Raw genomic sequence first — 19,064 nt, 5'->3', positions numbered from 1 at the left:
TTGGCCTGTCAGCTTGCCTGCTTCTTGTGTGTTGGAAAAAGCTGATATTATTATTAGTGGCTGCTGTTACATTGCAAAAGAAATCGGCTATTAAATTTTGTCTGGCTCACTCCTGACATTTCCCAATTATTTTTTTTGGGGGGGTGGGGTGTGGGGCGGAGGGGAGGTGGGGGTGCGTGGGGGTGACCTGTCTCTCCTTGCACAATCTTTAGCCCTTTGGAACAAGTGAATAACATTATTAATTTCTGATTTTTGTCTCCATCAATATGTCATCAGAAGTGGTGTCATCCCCGTCATGATCTCGGGAGGAAAGGTCATTGGCATTACACCAGCCTTGCCTGAGTTAGAAAACAAATGCTTGTTACACCAGCACAGCATTTGGCTGCAGAGACACAATGCTGCTTCCCTCCTCCCTGCCTTTGGGTGGATGACCACATTATTTGGTCCTGAGAGCCAGATTTGTGTTCGTTTAGCCACTCTCGGAGTCAGCATGAAAGCACTTGGAGAACACCTCTGAAAGCCATACAGAGGATTTATATGTCCCTCAGCTTTGCCACAGGTGTCCTCATGTTCTTTTTGTGAGAAAGTAGGATGGCTTATTTCCACTGTGCATCAAAGATTTGGAAATCAACTGAGTTGGTTGTGAGAAAGCACATCCATTACCCTTGATCTTGAAAATTAGATTGTAGTCAGTGTCTTTACAAACCTTCAACTCAGAGACATCATGTAATTTGGAAAGAGTATCCCCCAAAGATAAAAAGAAAACGATCTTTTGGTCCAAAGACAGACACTTTGAGTATTTGGTCATGCCCTTTGGACTATCTAATGCTACAGTTACCTTGCAAAATTTTTAATTATGTATTTTAGAGATTCATTAGATTCCTTTGTAATAATACTCTTGGACAACAGCATTATTTTTTTTGGGAGGACATGAACCAACCTGAGCAGACTGTAAAATCAGTCCCAGAGTATTTGAGTTGTCACAAACGATATGCCAAATTAGAGAGGTGAAGTTCTGAAAGGTCTTCCACTGAATTTCTGGGCTCCCTCACCTCCCCAGAGGCAATGGAAATGAACCCTGAGAAATCACGGGCTTGGCCACGCCAAAGACAGTTACTAGGTTCCAGTGTTTTATTAGCTTCATTAACTTTTATCACCAATTAATTAAAGACTTCGCCAAATGATCTTCCCATTCCTGGACTTACTAAAGAGGGGGACATTTGAATCTCACCACCTCAGTTTAGATGCCTACAAAGCACAAGTCTACATCTGAGCTAGACTTTGGATTCCCTTTATAGTCCCATGAAGAGAAACGAGTCCTTTTACTGTGTGATTCATGCTGCCTATATTAGGTATGCTTTTTAGGTGGAGATAAATCACACCCTGCTTTTTTAGGAAATGAAATGCTTTAAAACATGACAGTTTTAAACAGGTTTTTATAATTGTCCCATTCAGAATACACTTAGACCCTTCCCACCGCTTCATTGTTAAAGCAGATGTTTCTCATTGCACTGGAGGAGTAGCGTTAGCTGAGTTAAAGACCTTTCAACCAGGGTTTCCTCCCTATGCAAGCTACTTTTAGTGATTGACCTTATTTGAATCCAAGTGTACAGGGAAGGAGCAGCCTGCAGCACAGCCACTCCTGCCCAGCCAGGGCAGGAACGCAGGGTGAGCGTCAGACTCAGCCACTGCTACCCCTCTTGGCTTCCTGATATCATCTTTCATTTCACTGTCTTGCATTTTGGCCTGTTGGGAAGACAGAGGTAGCAGGCTTTGTGTTAGAAACTCAAGTCAACCAGCTACAGTGTGAGTCCTGGAGATCCATTTTAAAATCACCTGGAGTGTGTGGACCTGGAGATGAGCTTTAATATCACATGGAGTTTGTCAATGTAATCTGTTTAGGTCCCTCGGCCAACCCAGAGATGTTTTTGCTTACTCAAGAATTTGGTTTTCCACCAAAGCAAGGCACCTGCACAACCTGCGAACATGGGATTACTTCCTCTGGCTAGCAGCTCTAATAAGCCCAGAAGGGGCTGTTTGGATCGGGGTGTGAACAAGCCCTATTTCTGGCACAGGAGGCTGTTCAGGGATTACAAGCTTCTTGCCATATTCTTTCCAACTGTCCCCAAGCCTGGGGACACCCGGGGGTGTATTGTATATGCTGATGCCTGCAAAAATGCCAAGGCTGTAGAACTGGTGATGGCCCTGAATTTCCAATTGCACAGGCCCTTGCTTTTGCTTGCATTTTTTGATCTCCCATGTCCAGACAATCAGAACAGATTTTTGCCTTATTAATGAGCTTAATCAAGACAACACATCTACTACCCTGCACCTACCCTTCTGCTACTAAGGGGAGTAGTTCAGCTCTTCTTAACTTATATATTTGCTGTCTACTATGATTTCTGACTGAAAGCCTCAGATTTGACCCATATTTTGGAAAGAACTACTTATCCTGTTGGTAACAAAAGAGTTACTTGTTGTTGCCTATTCACTTTAAGGTAATGGGTAAATAAAGAAAATAAAATAAACTCTGGGGGGATGGTTAGGGTTGCATTATTTGAGTGACTGGGTATATTTTATCCTGCCTGGGCAATTTCCATAGCATTATTCCATTCATTTATCTGTACAGCTCTCTGCACTGACAAGTTGAAGTCTATCAATGATTCCTCTCTCAATTCCCCTAAATTACAAAGCAGACTAGGCCAGACTGTGCACTGGGATTACAGTTCCATCTGGAAAAATCAAAGGGAGTCTTTAAAGCCCAGCCAGATTTTCATTGTCAGGAGTCTCCAACTCCATCAAAGGAGAGACAGTCTAGACAAAACACCTACAAACTTCAATCCTAAAAATTGAACCATTATTTTGGGGGGAGGAGGGGACCTTTGACAATTTCTGCTCAGATCAACTGAATAAATTACTTGCTTTGAGGTCTTCCACTCTTTCATGAATCCCCACGAAGAGACATCTGAAAAAACACTCCCCAGCCTCTAGTCTAAGTTGGTGATCCTCTGGAGTGTGAAATCCAACAATTACTGGATTCTGAGGAAATTCACAGACAGTATTTCATTGGTTTGAGAGTAATCCACATTGGAGAACTCCTGGAGACCCAATGAGAATCGTGTGGAAATCTTCCCTCCATCAAATGCTGAGAAATCCACACCACGTGAGGGCAGTTAGGTATGGCTTCTCTATGGCCTCTGTATGGAGTCTCCTTATCCTGGGGAATCCATCTCCAACAATGTTAAACCTAGATGATAAATAGTGAGATCCAGGTATAGCCATCCCAATGCCTTCCTATACCCAGCACTCAGCAGCTTCTCAAAATCTGCTTGTGTATCCCTTAATGCTTTTTGACTTGAGCATTAATTCAGCCTTTCCCATGTCAAAGACTTTGTTGAGTTTTTTGAGGATATAAAGCATGCGCTGACTGAGTGAACTGGGTTCTTGTCTTCCTTTTCCACCTTCTTGTGAAGATGAGCAGACAGAAACATTCAAAATAGTTGGGAATGAGGAAGGTGATCTGCTGGCTGCCTACAAGAACAGTCTCTGCTAGCAAAACCTCTGCTTAGCCATGCCTGTCAGGCCCACTTTTGGAGGCCATGGGCTCCTGCACATCGACAGACTTATTGAATCCATTGATTTACTGTTCTTAAGAAGACAAGCTGTCTTCTGCCCTGAGCACGTGCATGAACCACGGAGCCACTCTCCAGAGTCAGAATAAGGGTAACATAAGCAAAAGAGATAAGTTCCCCAGATAAAATCTCATCCGGGGAATAGCCCTGACACGATTACAGTGAATTGAGGAAATCACAGCACTAACTCAATCTGTCTCCAGTATAATTCTGGATGAGATGGGGAATGAGACAGGAACACAAAGTGCTAGAGCAGATCCACCCTATCTCGAGGCTGCCAAAGTACCCTGGCTGTGGTTGATAGGTCACAGCACTAACTCAATCTGTCTCCAGTATAATTCTGGATGAGATGGGGAATGAGACAGGAACACAAAGTGCTAGAGCAGATCCACCCTATCTTGAGGCTGCCAAAGTACCCTGGCTGTGGTTGATAGGTCTCTAGGCTCCGTACTGGGCTAGTCCACTGCATCTGTGGTTTCCAGGGCTTGCACCTCCCTCAGTAGACTGCAAACCAGGCACTCAGCTCCCAGCTCCATGCAGGCTGGGAGCAGAATGTCATGAGAACAGGATTCTCTTACCACTGGGTGCACAATGTTTTATGGTCATGGATTGCTGTTCTGTCTTCCCTCCAGTAAACCCTGCTCCAGCCCCACAGAACTGAGACATCCTCCAGCTCACCCAGGACAGCCCACCTCTGTCTGCAAATGCTGGTGCTGGGACAGTGCTTGCCTCCCTTGCACTGGATTCAAAGCAGTGCCACTCTGAGGACTGATTCCTGAATGGATGCAAGAGAGACACTAAGCCTACATAAGGTCACCTGATTTACCATAAGGAAACTCGCAGGCAGCATTTAAAATTCTGGGGGAATATCAAAAGCTTTTGACAGCAGAAATCTGTCTGAGTGTTTGTACTTGGTGGAAGTTAAAGCTCATGTTATGACATCTCTGCTGGTTGCTGTGGTATGAACAGAGAAGTGACCCTCAAGCAGGGTGTTTCTAATTCCCCTTCTTTGACAGATGTGATCCAGTGCAAATCCGCTTGGCTGCAGTAGCTGGAAGCTAAGATGTAGAGGATTAAGAAGCAGGTAAATGCCAGAGTTGGAGAACAGCACCTGGAATTAGTAAATTACCAAAGACAATGCAGATGAGACAGGCTCATCTCTAAATAGATCTGTCTCCACATTTTTGTAGGAGGCAGCAGAGCCAGAGGAATGCAGAGTCTGCACACATCAGTAATAATGAATTGTTCCATTGTGACACTTAATGGGAAGGTTCATTAATTACAAGGAGTCTTTAAACTGTGGGGGTTTACCCTGGCAGTGGCCAAGATCTATGGGCAGGCCCAATGTTCCCTGATGCTCTCCCCAGTTGGGAAATCATACGCAGAGCTTGTGCAAACCTCCCACCTCTGGCTGCCATATGCTGGACCAAAGCCTGCAAGCTCAGTGCTGTTTCCACTCAGCTCTTGGTACTGGTGGCTTGAGCAGCAGCTTGGGCTCCCCCTGCCCCTTCCATGCTCCTCTAGAGGGGAAACTGTGCAGGGCAGCGATGGGGGCACAAGAGGGGAAAGAGCCAGGACCCCCACATGAAGTAGCAAAGCGTTACTGTGCTGGAAAAGAGATGCTAAGTGCTGGTCCTGCTCCCCCTCCACCGTGCTCACAGCAGAGACATGAAGCTCTGCTCCAGGGAGATTTTCACCAGCATGGGAGCCCGTGCCTCACCCACACCCATACCCACCAAAGGGACTGGGGTCTGCTTGCTGGAGCTGCAGTAATGTGTCCCCATATGCCCACTGCCATGTGCACCTAGTCTAGGTCCCCATGGTCCTGGCCACCACCTGCCCAGTGCCTGAGGGGCACTGCCACCAACTACAGCCAGCAAAGAGAGGACCTGCAGGGGCTCTGAGCTGGAGAGAGCTGCCGAGGACCCTCCTTACTGCAGGCTCAGCCCCTCCTGCTGTCCAGCATGTCCTCCCCATGGATCCAGGTAGGGGACTGTCCCCGGAGCTGCTCCACGTGAAGAAGAGAGGCCCCCCCCACCAGCAACTTTTGCTCCAGCTCCCTGGCAGCTGCAGGACGTGGGAAGCTTTGCCTGCTGGCAGTGACGTTGCTCCAGTTGAAAGCCCTGAGTGCCAGGTCTGCTCCCTCCCTTCTTAGATACGGATCAATGAAGGGATGACCCCAGCACCTGTGGCCCAATCTCCTGGGAGAAAAGCAGTGAAGTGCGTGGGGCACGTCTGGAGATCAGATGCCCTGCAGGTGACTCAGTGGCACTCCCTCTGCTCATGCACCAAAGCTTCACCTGTCCTGCCCAGACAAGTTGCACCAGCGTGAGCAACAGCTAAAAGCCGGCAATATCCCAAGATGACAATATTTGAAAGCCCAGTGCTGCCAGGATAAACCTGCAGGAAGCAGCCCTTTCTCAGGGAGAGGGTGGTGGGTGCTGTAAGGAATTCAGTGCATACAATGAAACGTGTTCCCTAGCATGGAGAAGACCAGCAAAGGAGCTACCGAGACCACAGAAGGCTCTGGGTTCCTGTGGGCTACACCATTTCCAGCCCCACCACCCCAAAGGCCACAGGGCAGACAGGCTCTGTTCACACCTGCTGGATATGAACTGGGGAAGTCCCAGGCAGCACCCGGCCAAGGGAAGCTTAAACACCAGGCACGCAGCGGGGCTGTCACTGCAGGTACCCTCAGGTGGCTGAGGTGAGGAGAAAAGGGCACTCTGCTGCTCCCCATACCTTCTGACCCCACAAACTCCTGCTGTGCTGGCCACAGCTTCCTCACTGGGCAAAGGATCCTGTGCCCATTACTCAGACCTGGCCTCCACAAAGGTTCCTTTCTGCATTTGCGGAGCATGTTGAACACTCAGTTTTCTGGTTTCTCTTCCCTGAATGTACCTGGTGCCTCTCACAGCTCTACAGTGCAGGAGCCAAGCTCTGGCTCTGCCCTGGGGAAGGGTTTCTGACAGCCCTGATGGATGGATGGATGGATGGATGGAGAGCCTGGCCTGGCTCTCCATTGGGCCCAGCTGTGCCAAGGCCGATGACAGTGCACTTGGTGCCTCCATCTGCTTGAGCTTTGGGGCATCCCCAGTGCCTAACACAGGAATGTCAGAGCTCCTCCAGGGCAGAGACAGGCCTCCTTTCATGCCTGTTGCATGGCTCAGGTGTATATCAACATGCTCGCTAGTGCTCTGTCTCCTGGAGGTCCTGATCTCACAGCAAAAAAAAAACTGGAGCTCTACTTCAAGCTGTGAAGTCCCAGCCCTGGAGGTCTGTGTCATCCCCCTGCTAAAAAAGCTCAAAGCCATGGGCCACCAAAAGCCCTCAGTAGGTCAAATAATGGACCTGCAGGGTCTGGTGAAAGTTCAGTCTGTAGCAGAGAGCAGGAGCAGCCAGGACAGCCCAAGGCACCTGTGAAACTTTCTGATGACACCAAGTCTGACCCGAGACACAAAGCTTCCCAGCCATTCCCTCATAGCTGCCAGGCAGAAGAATGTGATAATTAGTCATTAATTATTGTCTGGAACTTGGGAAAAGGCATGGTACATGTGGGCCCTGCCCTAGAAGGCTTGTGCTGCAACCAGCTGTGGGAAAGGAGCTGGAGCTACAAGATATAATAATCCCTTCCTGCCCTAAAGAGTTGTGAGGATCATGGTCAGGGAGGAGGTCACTTAACTGATGAACAACATCAAAGAAAGAGCTGGATGTAAAGTGAATGAACTGAACAAGTCAGAAAGCAGACTTCTGTCCGCAGCTGCAACAATGAGCTAGGCCTTGACCTGGAGGAACCAGTCCAACAATGGGGTGAAATAAAGGATGATTGAATCTGGAATTCACTCCAATTCTGAAGCAGAACTGGTACCCTGGTTATGAAGAACTGCACTCTAATACATTTTTGGTCTGTCTTTGATTCTGCTTCTTTCTTTTATGAGGTGGTTTTGGGAACTGACCTCTAGGGACATCACAGCAGGCATTCCCAGGGGAGGCCGTGGCCGTGAGTTCATGCGGTGACAGCAGGAGCTGTGAGCAGAGCCTTGCCCTCCCCACCAACCTCCAACAAGCTGCCAGAGAGAAATGAGAGACGGGCAAATCAATGGAGGTATGAACTGATTCTGGCTGGGATGGAGCTTATCTTCTTTGTGTGTGTAGCTTTGCTTCACCTGTTAAATTCTTTATCTTGACCCACGAGTTTTCTCACTTTTGCCCTTTGACTGTCTCCCCCATCCTGCTGGGTTGGCACTTAGCTGCCATCGAGGGTCAACCCACTGCAAGGGAAGCTCCTGAGCAACACAAAGTCAGTCTTCAAATCCATTGCAACTCATTCAGGCTCTTGTATTTTTCTCTGGATGACAACACTGCAGCCAGGGTGAGGACCGAGCCGTACTGCTTTCTGACCTCTGAGACATCCCAGACCAGACCATCTCACTCTTTTCCATGCCTGTAGCATGATGCCTCCTGAGGAGCCATTCAGCCACCCTGCTCTGCCCTTCCTCTTGAGACAACCTTGTTGGCTTGCTAAATCTGTGATCCTGAGCTGCCAGTGAAGAAGGGGCCCAGGACATAATCAGAGGGTGAGTCTGTGCTCCCATCTGCTTCATCAGGCAATAACTGCTGCTCCTACAGCCTCACAGATAGTTGTGGGCTCTATTACTGCCCCAAAACACTTGAGTTTCCTGCCTAATTTATCACGGCCTCTGAGCCAAGGCTTCATTTGCCAGCACCACTCTGAGTTGTGGTTTATCCTTCCTCTTTGAGCTGAATCTTACTGTGGACCAATCCGTCAGCCAACACACTAAATAAATAAAGTTCCTGTCCACACACAACACAGACCCCTGGGCCAGACGCAGCTTCCTGCTTTTCTTTGTACTTTGGAGGTAACTGAAGTGGTCCCTGGAGAAGGCTCTGTGCTGGGTGAGAGAGATGGATAAATTGTTGGGAGCCCAGGGGATCGCTGCCTGGAGACATTTGGTTCCTCTTGCAGGAAACTGTAATGAGCAAGGAGCAAAATATGACAGTTGTTGACACTGTCAAATAGAGAACAGCATTTTTATCAGAATTGAAATTTGCTGGTGGTTTTCAGCCATTTTTGGCTGAAAATGATCTGTTTTCAGACTAAAGACTTCCCAAAATGAAACATTATGGCTGAAAGCTTTTGAAAAATGCTCCTTGGACTTTTGGCCTTTTCATGAGGAAATTTCAAAGACAGCAGCTGTGAAATCCCAGCCAGCAGAAACTGAGGATCCAACCCAAGGGCTCTGTCTCAGTTTTGGGGACACATGGCAGACAGGCTCCTGCTGGTCTCCTACCGATGGAGCCCATGCAGGCAGCCTTCCCTTGGCGCACCGGGGCTGGAGATACAACCCAGCCATTTCTGACCCCTTTCCCAGCAGACTATGGATCCTGACAGTTATTTTCCCTCCTAGGAACCAGAAAAGCCTGGGTCCCTGTGGCTAGCAAGCATCCCGGCCCTGCCTCCCGAGACTGTGCATGATTTATAGGGGAAGACTCGGAGCATTTATGACAGCAGAGGAGGAGACCTTCCGCTCGCTGTTCGTGGCAGCTTGGATTCTTGGCTGAAACACCCAACCCAAGGTAAGAGATGAATGCCAGCTGCATTCCTCACCATGCTTCTGCCTTCTGAGGGCAACGAGAGGCCCGCAGGCATTTGGGCCGAGGTGTTCTCCAGCCAAACCCAGCAGTGGCCTGGCAGGGGGTTTGGAGCTCCTCTGGTGGGACAGGCTGTGCGTCAGAGATGCCCAGAGCTGGCTTGTCCCGGGGAGATCTCTGCTGCCCCCAGTAACGAGCAGGTTTCCATTAGCTGCAGCAGACTCTATGGTGTCACCAGGAAGCCACAAGACATTAGAGCGTGACGGCTCTTGCCTTGCCTCATTCTCCAGTGGGTGGTCCCTGCGCACCAAGAAAAGCCTTTCTTCTGCTGTCAAGTGGGTAACAAGAGTCTTCCTGTCTCCAGTGCACATTGCCGCCGGAGCGCCTGTCTGCGTGGTCACACTGCGGTGGCGGTGAGTCACCAACGATGGTTTGCCAGGGGAAAAGCTCCACTTATCAGAGCAATGGGGAAAGAGCAGGGCAGGGGGGCTGAGACCGCCTGACCCAGGCCGTGGGAGCATAGCAAAAGTCAAACCACCGTGGATGGACCTGATTTGCCATGGCCCCTCTGGTTCGGGTAGGTGCCCTGCTCCTGCACACCAGATTTCACAAAGCACGTGAATTAACAAAATTGGAAGACTACAACATTTCTCAGGAAGCCAGCACGTGTGGGACGCCTCAGCCAGAAAGCTTTGGGACAAACTAACAGGGAGAGGAGTGGATGAAGAAAGAGCTGAACAGCGTACAGCACGGGGATCCTTGCATCCCAGAGGCCCGTACGCTCAGAGCCAAGGGGATCTGCCCAGGGATGCACAGAGGTGTCCTGTTTGCCAGGCGGGGGCACAGCAACTCTCTCAGACCCCACCAGAGGCACATCTGTTGTTTACAGTCCTTGCAAAGATTTTTGCCATTTATCTGGCTGGGAAAATGCTTTTATGCCCAGATGTTCAGGTGCCCAGGATGATGCCCTGCTCCAGGTGCACCCCTGAGAGCTCAGGGCTGGCAATGATCTGCCTGTCTCTACTCAGTGGAGAGCTTTGCTTGGCAGTGCTCTGCTACGTGGCTGTGCCCAAGTCCTGGTGTCACGGCTGTGCTCTCCAAACAGCATCTGCTCTGCAGGTGAGCTCTGGTTTGATCTGAATGTAGCATCTAGGATAGGCTTTTGGACATCTCTCAAAGAAGATGTTTCTTCTAAGGCTCTTGAGCTGATTCTGGAGACAAAGTGGCTCCAGTTGGCACTCCAGAGGAAGTGCCTCTCCTGAAGCAGGAGAGCCAAGACCTTTTCCCAAAATCTTTGATCATTTAAAAAAAAAAAACAAAACAAACAAACAAACAAACAAACAGCTCATTTTCCTTGGGCTTTCAAAGCTGATGGAAATCAGAACAGACTAAATACTCCCCCTACCTTCCTCAGGAGGGGCATCTGGAGCTGCATGCAAGGGTGAAACCTGATGCTTTGCAGAGCCTGTGACATAGGGGGGAAAACCATCACGGGGCTGTTGTGGAGAGTCCCACTTCAGTGCCTGGCTTCACTTAAGTCCCCCCACGTTAACGAGATGTGAATGCAGAACAGGGCAGGAGAAACAACTTGAGGCTGATGGCAAAGGCTGTGAAGAGCCACGGACTCTACAAAAAATCAGATCTGATCCCGGTCTTCCTTTGTGCCTTGCTCTCAGGCTGCTCGGGGAGAGGTGTGCATGGTGGCAGGGGAGAGGATGACAAGCTGAGGATGCTGCCCATGGGGTGCAGGAGCAATGAGCACGCAGCTCTGCTGCTCGGTGACACTGGGGCTTGGCTCCAGTTCCCAGCCCTGCCTGGAACCAGCAGCTCCTTCATTTCACGTACCAGAGGGCTCACACCCCAGGGCCTCGTTTTGTTATGGCAGCATTCAGAGTGGCTCAGAAAGAATGGTGAAAATGTCTGATGTCATTTTTTATTTATTATTGTTATTAGTTTTTCCTGCAGAAAATGCTCTGGAATAGCTCCTCCTGCAGACACTCTTCTGACAGTCAGAGCAACTCGCATTCAGGAATGAGGTCTGCATACAGGACTCCTGCCATAAAAACCCCACAGCTGTCGGTGCAGGAGCCTCAGCAAGCTCTGCTTCCCCCGTGTAGACAAAACCAAATTCCAGGCTGAAATTTCCTTAAGACACATCTCATATTTCAGGATCTGTTAGTATGACTTTCATCTCCAATCCACATATTGCAGCCCTATAATAATAATAATAGTAATAATAATAGTAATAATAATAGCAATAATAATAATACCTTCTGCATGTACATAGCACCTTTCATCCAAGGATCTAAGTCACAATTACAGCCCCACACATTCCTGTATATTACAGCCCTATAATTCTAAGACTGTTCAAGTATCCAGACTTCAAAGGGAATGTGGATTTCCCCTCCAGCCCAGTCACAATGCCCAACATGCTGGAGACGTTTCAAAGGTGTTTCGAAGGTGCCTTGGCAGTAGCTGGAGAGCGTCAGAAGAGCCAGGGGAGCTCTCTGGAGCTGAAAGAAACCTTCGTGGAGTCTTTCCTCCCCTCTCCCGGCCACTTTCTGGTCCCCCTGGGAAGGCAGCACAGCCCTGGGATGCGGAGGATGCTGCCACGAGCCGCGTGTCTGCACGGCGGGGGGAGAGGAGGAGGCAATGGGACCGAAAGGAAAAACAAGTCACGCACAGGCTCAGCTGGGTGACTTCCCAGGCCAGGCAGAACCCACAATGTTTCAATCAGTGGGAAATTCACAAAAAAAATACACTCAGCTGGAAAGAAAAGGGAGGGGAGGTGGTGGAAATTTTCATTGTAAGCTCTTATTATAAAAGGGTTTGAAGATTTTCAGGTAGCCCAAAAATGAAGCAGGGTATTTCTTTTTTTGGGGTCAAAGCAAAATATTTCAGGGATACCCAGAGCAAACATGTTTTGTTTTGGTTTGGTTTAGGTTTAATTGCATGGGAAACCTGAAAAAAAAATCTATTTAATCCAAGCCAATCTTTTCCCCTCCTTTTCTGGTTTCCTCAAAGAGCTGAAATAGCTGTTATTTACCCCCATACATTCAGGAAGAAGTACGCTGAGAGCGAGGTAGCTTCCTATAGAAAACATTAGATTAAAGCAGCGGGGTTTACAGGAAGGCTGGCCAAGCTGCCGCTCACCAGCTGGGTTCGGGAATCGGCTCACTTCCTCCGCAGGGCTCCCCGAGCCGCTGAGGAGACGCTGGATGCGGTGGTGGAGGAATGCCTGGGAGCTGCACCGGCTTGTGGCTGCCTCCGTGAGCAGGGAGCGGCGAGGTCAGCGGGCATGAAAGGCAGGCTACAAATCCCAGTTCAGTATCGCCTTCCTTCGTGCTGTGACGGCGAGAATGTGAAGCTCGAGAGCTTTTTAATTTTTAGTTCGAGAGGACTGGACGTCTGGCTGAAAAGTGCTGGGAGTCTCTAGCTCTTTTGCAGCACTTATTGAATCGGTTGATCTCAAAAGACATTAGAGGAGGGTTCATTATTAGTGTTTGCCGGGTGCCCAGAGCACCCCACGGAGGAGCTGGGCAGTTTTCACAATGAGCTCATCTCAAACACACCTCACTCACCACCAGCATGGGCTGCAACACATTCCCTTTCCCCCTTCTTCCATAAATCAAGGCTTCCAGTGTTCATGCTTTTGTCGCCAATAAATCCTCTGCTGTCTTACGCCACATGAAAGAACAGCAACACCGTAACTGACAGACACTTCCCCGTGCAGGGCTGCAGCTGCAGACACAACCTGCAGCACACGAACCTGCTGCAGCCAAAACGAGAGGGACAGCAAGGCTGATGCTAGGCTTGATAAAGCTCTGTGCAGCCAGCACCTCATCAGTCCCCGGGACTCATTGCCACAGGAAAACAGCGCAACAAATTCTTACCCGCTCCGATAAATCAGCTCCTGTCCTGCGACGCCTTCGGCTGCAGGTGGAGCAAACACCCCACACCTGACCCTAAAGGAATGTCCCTGTCCTTTGGTACCTGGGGCGTGTGCAGGTGACATCCCAGCATGGGGACAGCCCCCTGGGACAGTGTCTGAGGCAGCAGCCTGGGATGTGCCTCTGCACCTCGTTCTTTCCTTGGGAAATGCTGGCTGAGTGCTGCTGCCCCGGCTGTGGGCACGTTGGCACGGTGCTGCCCGGGTGCCCAGGGGACGTCGTAGGGACCTGCTGGGGGTACAGAGGCTGCTGCTGGGGAGTAGCTGCAGAAATCAGGGTAAAGAAGAATGGCAGAGATTGTACCCTGCAATTAGGATTTCTTCTCGTGTTCCCTATGAGAAATAGGAGTTGAATTTCTGTCTGAAAATGCAAATGCCTTTCCTGCTGGTTTCACACATGCAGTGATGAAAACTTGCTTTAATAAGGTTGAGAAGTGCCCCGATTTGGGAAATCTCTTGAAGCTGTCCTGGGTGGGATGCAATTACAGCCAGAACCATCCTGACACAGGATAGCATCCTGGGGAAAGGGGTTTTCGCCTTCATATCCCTCAGGACCATCACGCCTTGGCTTGGCTCCCTGCAGGGCACTGCCTGGGCTGGGAGGTGGCACCAGGCAGGGGGAACGTCCCGGGGGCTCAGACATTACAAAACCATCTGACAAGGGTGGGGGACGCCCTCCCTGTCCCTGTGTGTTCTCCCCCTGCTCTCCCACCCTCGCTCAGCGGAGGAGCCAACATTTCCCCTCCACGCCCTGCCCCGCGGTGCCAGCGCGCACAGCCCTGGCGGATGATGCGGTGCTCGGGCCTCACCTTCCCTTTGAATGAAGGGGAATGTTACTAATTGGTGCCTCACGGGGATATCGAGTGCTGGAAACTATTCTGTCTCCCCAGGGTCTCTTTGTAGTGGGACCTGTGGCTGCTCTCAATGAGAGAGAACAGGTCCCTTGAGCAGGTCCTACCTTACAGGTGTGTCTGGCTTGCTCCACTCCCATGGGGGCTGCTTTTCATTTCCAAGTCCTTCAAAGAGGTTTAAACAGCTCCAGGAAGGACTGCAAACAAGGCAAACGGGGATGGAGAGCTGCTGGTGCCTGGGGAGGCTCCTTGTCCCTCGGAGGGGGGAGGCTGGAGGGCTGCCCTCCCTCACCACTGGCAGCAGAGCCTGTGCTGGCAGCTCAGGAGAGGGCTGTGCGTTACCCCTTCCTGGCTCCTTGGCACATCCCTGTGAGCTTGGAGGCACTCCCTGAGCTTCACCGTGTCCTCCCCTTGCCCTCCACCACGGGCACAGCACCTGCCTCCCCTTGAGAGGGCTCTGCTCTGACTTGGCTGCAGCACGAGGTGCTTGCGCTCCGTCCTGCTCTTCCTCGGGAAGGCTGCTCCTGATCCATTTCAGCTCCTGCCAACCTCAGGTCCTTCCCCGAGACCTCAGGCTCCTCCCAGCCCTGACAGTCCTCCCCTCTTCCTTCCCACAGGTTTCAGAGCATCACGGTGGGTTTCCCTGCTCTTGGAGCCCTCCTGGGCTGTCTGCAGCAGTGCACGAAGGCAGCTCGCGTTCCCATTTCCAGCTCCCTGAGCAGCCTAGCCCACCTCAGACACCTTCTGTGCTGCCTGAGAGCAGCCAAGAGGACGAATGTCTGTCTGTCCGTCTGTCCATCCATTATTCTGGGCTGCTGGCTCACCGAGACCCAGCCCAGCATCCCCACGGATAGACCTGGGGTAGCTCCTTGGGGCAGAGGAGGCATTTTGGCACCCGTGATTGAGATGCCCGCACCGAAGGGTGGCCGCACACACCTGCCTGCTGCTGGCAGAGGGTTGGAGGGGGTGCTGGGGGTCCCGCAGCCCCACTGCAGCCCCCTGGCAAGTGCCGTGCTCCCCTCTCCCTCCTCCACCCTCCTGCTGCTCCCTGACCCAGGCAGGTGCAGAGGGGGGGAGAGGCATTTGCAGCTCCATCGCTGCCTTTTGGCACCAGAGCCTCTGCCAGAATCAAAGAGCTTTTTCAAAGAAAACCCTAAACTCCTTTAATCGCCAGCTAGAGCTCCTCCCGCACAGATCTAAGGGCCATGAGCTCAGTGTTTTCATTGCCCTGGGCAGATTTATGAGCTTATTCTTCAAGGAAGGGAGGGAGAGAGGGAAGGCTGTGGCATATTGCTTAGCCTGGGGGGCGGGCAGGGAGGAGCAGGGGGGGCGGATGGAGGAGGACGGTTGCAGGGGAAGTGCACGACCACGATGCTGCAGAAAGCCCAGCACTGCCGTGCCCGGAGCTCGTGGCTTGGTGGGGAGGCTCCAGGGGCTTGGGGCTGCGAGCGAGGACCAAATGGCTGAGGCTGAAGCCCAGAGCACACAGAAGACGAGTGACAGCTCCAGGGTCTCCATGCGGAGCTGCCAGCTGGAAGGGAGCGTGGGGACACGGGGACCTGCCCCATCCCATCCTCGCTAGGTGCCACCGATGGGAGCAGCGGCGGAGCATCCCCCAAAGCCCGCACGGGAGGCACTGGCCTCCTGCTGTCCCGGCCAGCCTGCCCTGCTGCGGTTTGCAGGGTGGAAACATTGGGAGGAAGCAGCTGGGGTCCAGCCCAGAGCACAGCCACGGCCCCGTGCAGCTTTGCTCTAACCGCGGCGCCGTGCTGCGCTCCTCATCTGTACACCTGCTCCCTGCTTGCCAGGGAGCGCAGAGCTCACTGCCAGCTGCCGAGCAAGTGCAGCAAAGGCCTGGCTGCTGCCTCTCCTGCAGGGACCTGGGGACCTGCTGCTGATTTTGGGATGGGGCAGATCCTTCCTGCCACCTCCCTCAGCCCTCCTCAGAGAGCGCCCTGCCAACAAGTGGGCATCTGCTCGCATCCTGTGCCCCAGACACCCTGCTGCCTCCTCCAAACCCCCTCATGGGATGCCTCCTGCCATTCGAACTGAAAACTTGGGAAGGACTCGGCCATGACCTACAGTACTGGAGCCACAGCCCACAATCCTGTCACCCGCAGCATCGCTTCTACTAGCTGGAAGCATTTTGGGGCTGCAGCCCTTGCCTGTGGACCAGTGAGTCCCAGCAGCACCAGTCCGGGGTAGCTGCAGCTGTGCAGGACACCACTGCAAGACCCAAACTTTTCTAGCTCATGGTATCAGGTGCAAGGGCACAAGGTATCATGGTATCAGGGGTACAAGGGAGCAGAGCCTTTGACAGAGGAGGCTGGAAGATGGGGAAGAGGAGGGAGGACGTGGAGAGGTGCCAGAAACCTGGAATTTTCCATCTCGTTGGGAATTCAGAGACTTCAACAGTTCCTTTCCTCCCAGGCCAGGACAAAGAGCCCACATGTCCACATAAAGTATAGAACAAAAAAAAGCCAATATATTGTGTTCTAGAACCACCAGGAGGTTTTGCTTTGATAATTTCAGAGTGCTGCAATGTGAATATTAAATGGCCTGCAGGTAAACATAGCAGCAGCAGGTGAAAATATGTAAATATCCCGCTGGCTCCCCAGGACACTCGTGCCCATGCCGAGCACCACCTGCAGCATTGGAGCATGACAGTACCGCAGGGATGAGGCCCTCTGCTCTCCAACTAACAACCAGCCATGTTCCCAGCACTGCTGTGGGCTGAGGGACCAGGAAATTTGGGCTGTGAGCTGGTGGCCTGTTTGGCCACCCCAAGGTGTCGGTGTTCATTGGGGCTGGGAGATGTCCCCACGGGCTCTTCCTTGCAATGTACCAGCAAAAAGCCACCTTCAGGCACAGAGCACCCTTGGGTGCAATTGGGGTGCTGAATTGGGTGCTGAGCCCAGGCAGCCTGACTTCAGGAACCCCTGAAGTCTGCTAACAAGGATGCAGAGCACGTCTGCGTCCTGTGGGGTGCCTCTATGGTCTTTGTAGGGCCCCTTTGGCAGAAAGCAAATGCTTGAAGGTGGGAAACTCCCATTATCCCCATTATTCTAAGGAAAAGAGAAAAATAAACAGAGCCTTAAAGATGTCAAATGGTGCACATAAATCCATGAACCCACTGCAGCATGTGTGTTAGATCCCAGCCCTCCTAATGCCCCTCACCAGCCTGATCTGCCAGGTTTGGGATCCCAAGACCACACACATTTCTCCTTGCTCCTGCTTTGGCTGCTGTTCTCCCAGGCAAGGACTGGACTTGTGGCCATTTGGGGCAGGAGTGGCATTTCCCATTTGCCCTTAGATCATCACCGTGGCCACCAGGACCAGGGCTAGTTTGGAAATGCCCAGAATGGGGGTGTCAGGGCTTAGTGCTCTCAGCATTTTTGGCAGCTCCTTCTGTCCCCCTAGTGTGTGTGCCCATCACCTCCATTGCTTCTTGTCTTGCTCCAGCATCACATGTGGCTCTGGAAACCCTGCTCCCTCCCCCGCTCACAGTTCTGGGGTGCTTAAAAAATGGAAATACCAGGAAAAAGGCACCTTCTGCTCTAAACTTCCCGGCATGGGTGCTGTGCGAGCATGGAAGAAGCTGCCTGGTGCAGCTTGTGGTGCCAGAGGGCAGCACAGGGAGCAGAGGGGCCCTGCCCCTGGGCTCCCAGGGGGCTGCTAAATTCCAGGCAAAGCCTTAAAATGTCTCTGCAAGGTGAGAATGGTGCTGAGATCTCCTGGCTCCTGTTCCCCTTGGAAACAGCATGGGGAAGGAGAAGCTTTCTGTCTGGCCAGGATGGAAATTAATGGGCACAAGCTGGACCATGCCGTTAGATATTAAGAAGAAAAAAAATATGATGTTTGTGGTCAAAACCAGAAAGACGGTAGGTTATCAGAGGTAGTAGAGATGTTCAAAGCAGATGAGTTCCCTTGACCAGTGCCACAAGCTGGGTCTGCTTTGAGCAGGGCTTTGGATCCGTGACACACAGAGGTGTCGTCATGTCATCCTAAGATATTTCCTGGTTCTGTGCAATCCTTCCAGCTCCTCCTCCCTCTCACCAGGGGCTGCAAGGGGGCAGAGGGGACCAGGATGCCATCCCGGGGGACAGGCATGGGGACAGCCACGTACCCAGGGGCTGTCCTCCCCCAGCCCATGCGACGTGGCACTTACACACCCCAGGGAATCAGAGGTGGGGTTGCTCACCCAGGTCACGCACAGGGGCTGCAGCAGTGCCAGGCATCAAAGCCAAGCTAATTCTGCGAGTGCCGAGCAGCAATTCCTGTTTTCCCCTATTAGCAGACACCAGCCTCCTCAGTGCCTCTTTGCAAAGCCTCCTGTGCTGCACGGGAGCCTTCCCCTCGCAGCTCCAGCCTCCTGTGCTCTCGGCTTGCTGTTGTCCTCCCCGAGATCCCCCACAGCCCCAGCAGTGACTCCCCTGCACACGGTGCTGCCCGCGGCAGGCAGAGCTGTGATATTTGGCACTCTGCTGCCAGGATGTGCTGACACGCCAGCTAAAGCTCCTCTCTCCTCTCTGAATAGCTCAGCTCTTTTGGGTGGATGCAGCCTGTCAGGTCTTTGGCTGCAGCTGAACAGGACGGTGCTGAACCTCAGCATTTCGTGGCCAGGCAAAAAACCCGTTCACCCCCCAAGCTCGTCATGTCCTGAGGATGTCGTCAGCAGCCCCCAGGTGACGAGGCAGAGCTGCTACAGCAAAATGGGCTGCTAGAGCCAGAGCAAGCCCTGAGCAAGGGCAGACTACGGGGTCCTCTCACCTAACAGAGCCAAGCCCCAGCTGAGCTGGCTGCCCGGGCTCTCTGCGGCTGCAAGAAGTTGCCAGCACACCCAGGTGCCTACTGGAAAGGTCCCCATGGGAAGAGGTGACCTGCTTCTCTCCCATCACCCTGACCACAGCTGCGAGCTCACCACGGAGCCCTCCCGTGGCAAAGTTTGGGTTCGGGTGGCTGATCCCACCTGGAGGATCCCAGGCTCAGGCACAGGGAGGTGCCCAAATGAGCAAGGAC

At 52.0% G+C, this 19,064-nt stretch overlaps 1 protein-coding gene across 2 annotated transcripts in view; it reads right to left on the bottom strand.

The window, feature by feature from the left end:
- LGR6 (leucine rich repeat containing G protein-coupled receptor 6) overlaps positions 1-19,064 on the bottom strand; it is a 125,292-nt gene that overhangs the window by 103,290 nt on the left and 2,938 nt on the right. The window lies entirely within an intron of this gene.

The sequence above is a fragment of the Aythya ferina genome (assembly GCF_964211825.1).
Source record: "Aythya ferina genome assembly, chromosome: 25".
NCBI lineage: Eukaryota > Metazoa > Chordata > Aves > Anseriformes > Anatidae > Aythya > Aythya ferina.
The sequence above is the reverse complement of the archived record's forward strand: the minus strand, read 5'-3'. Positions and strand labels throughout refer to the sequence as shown.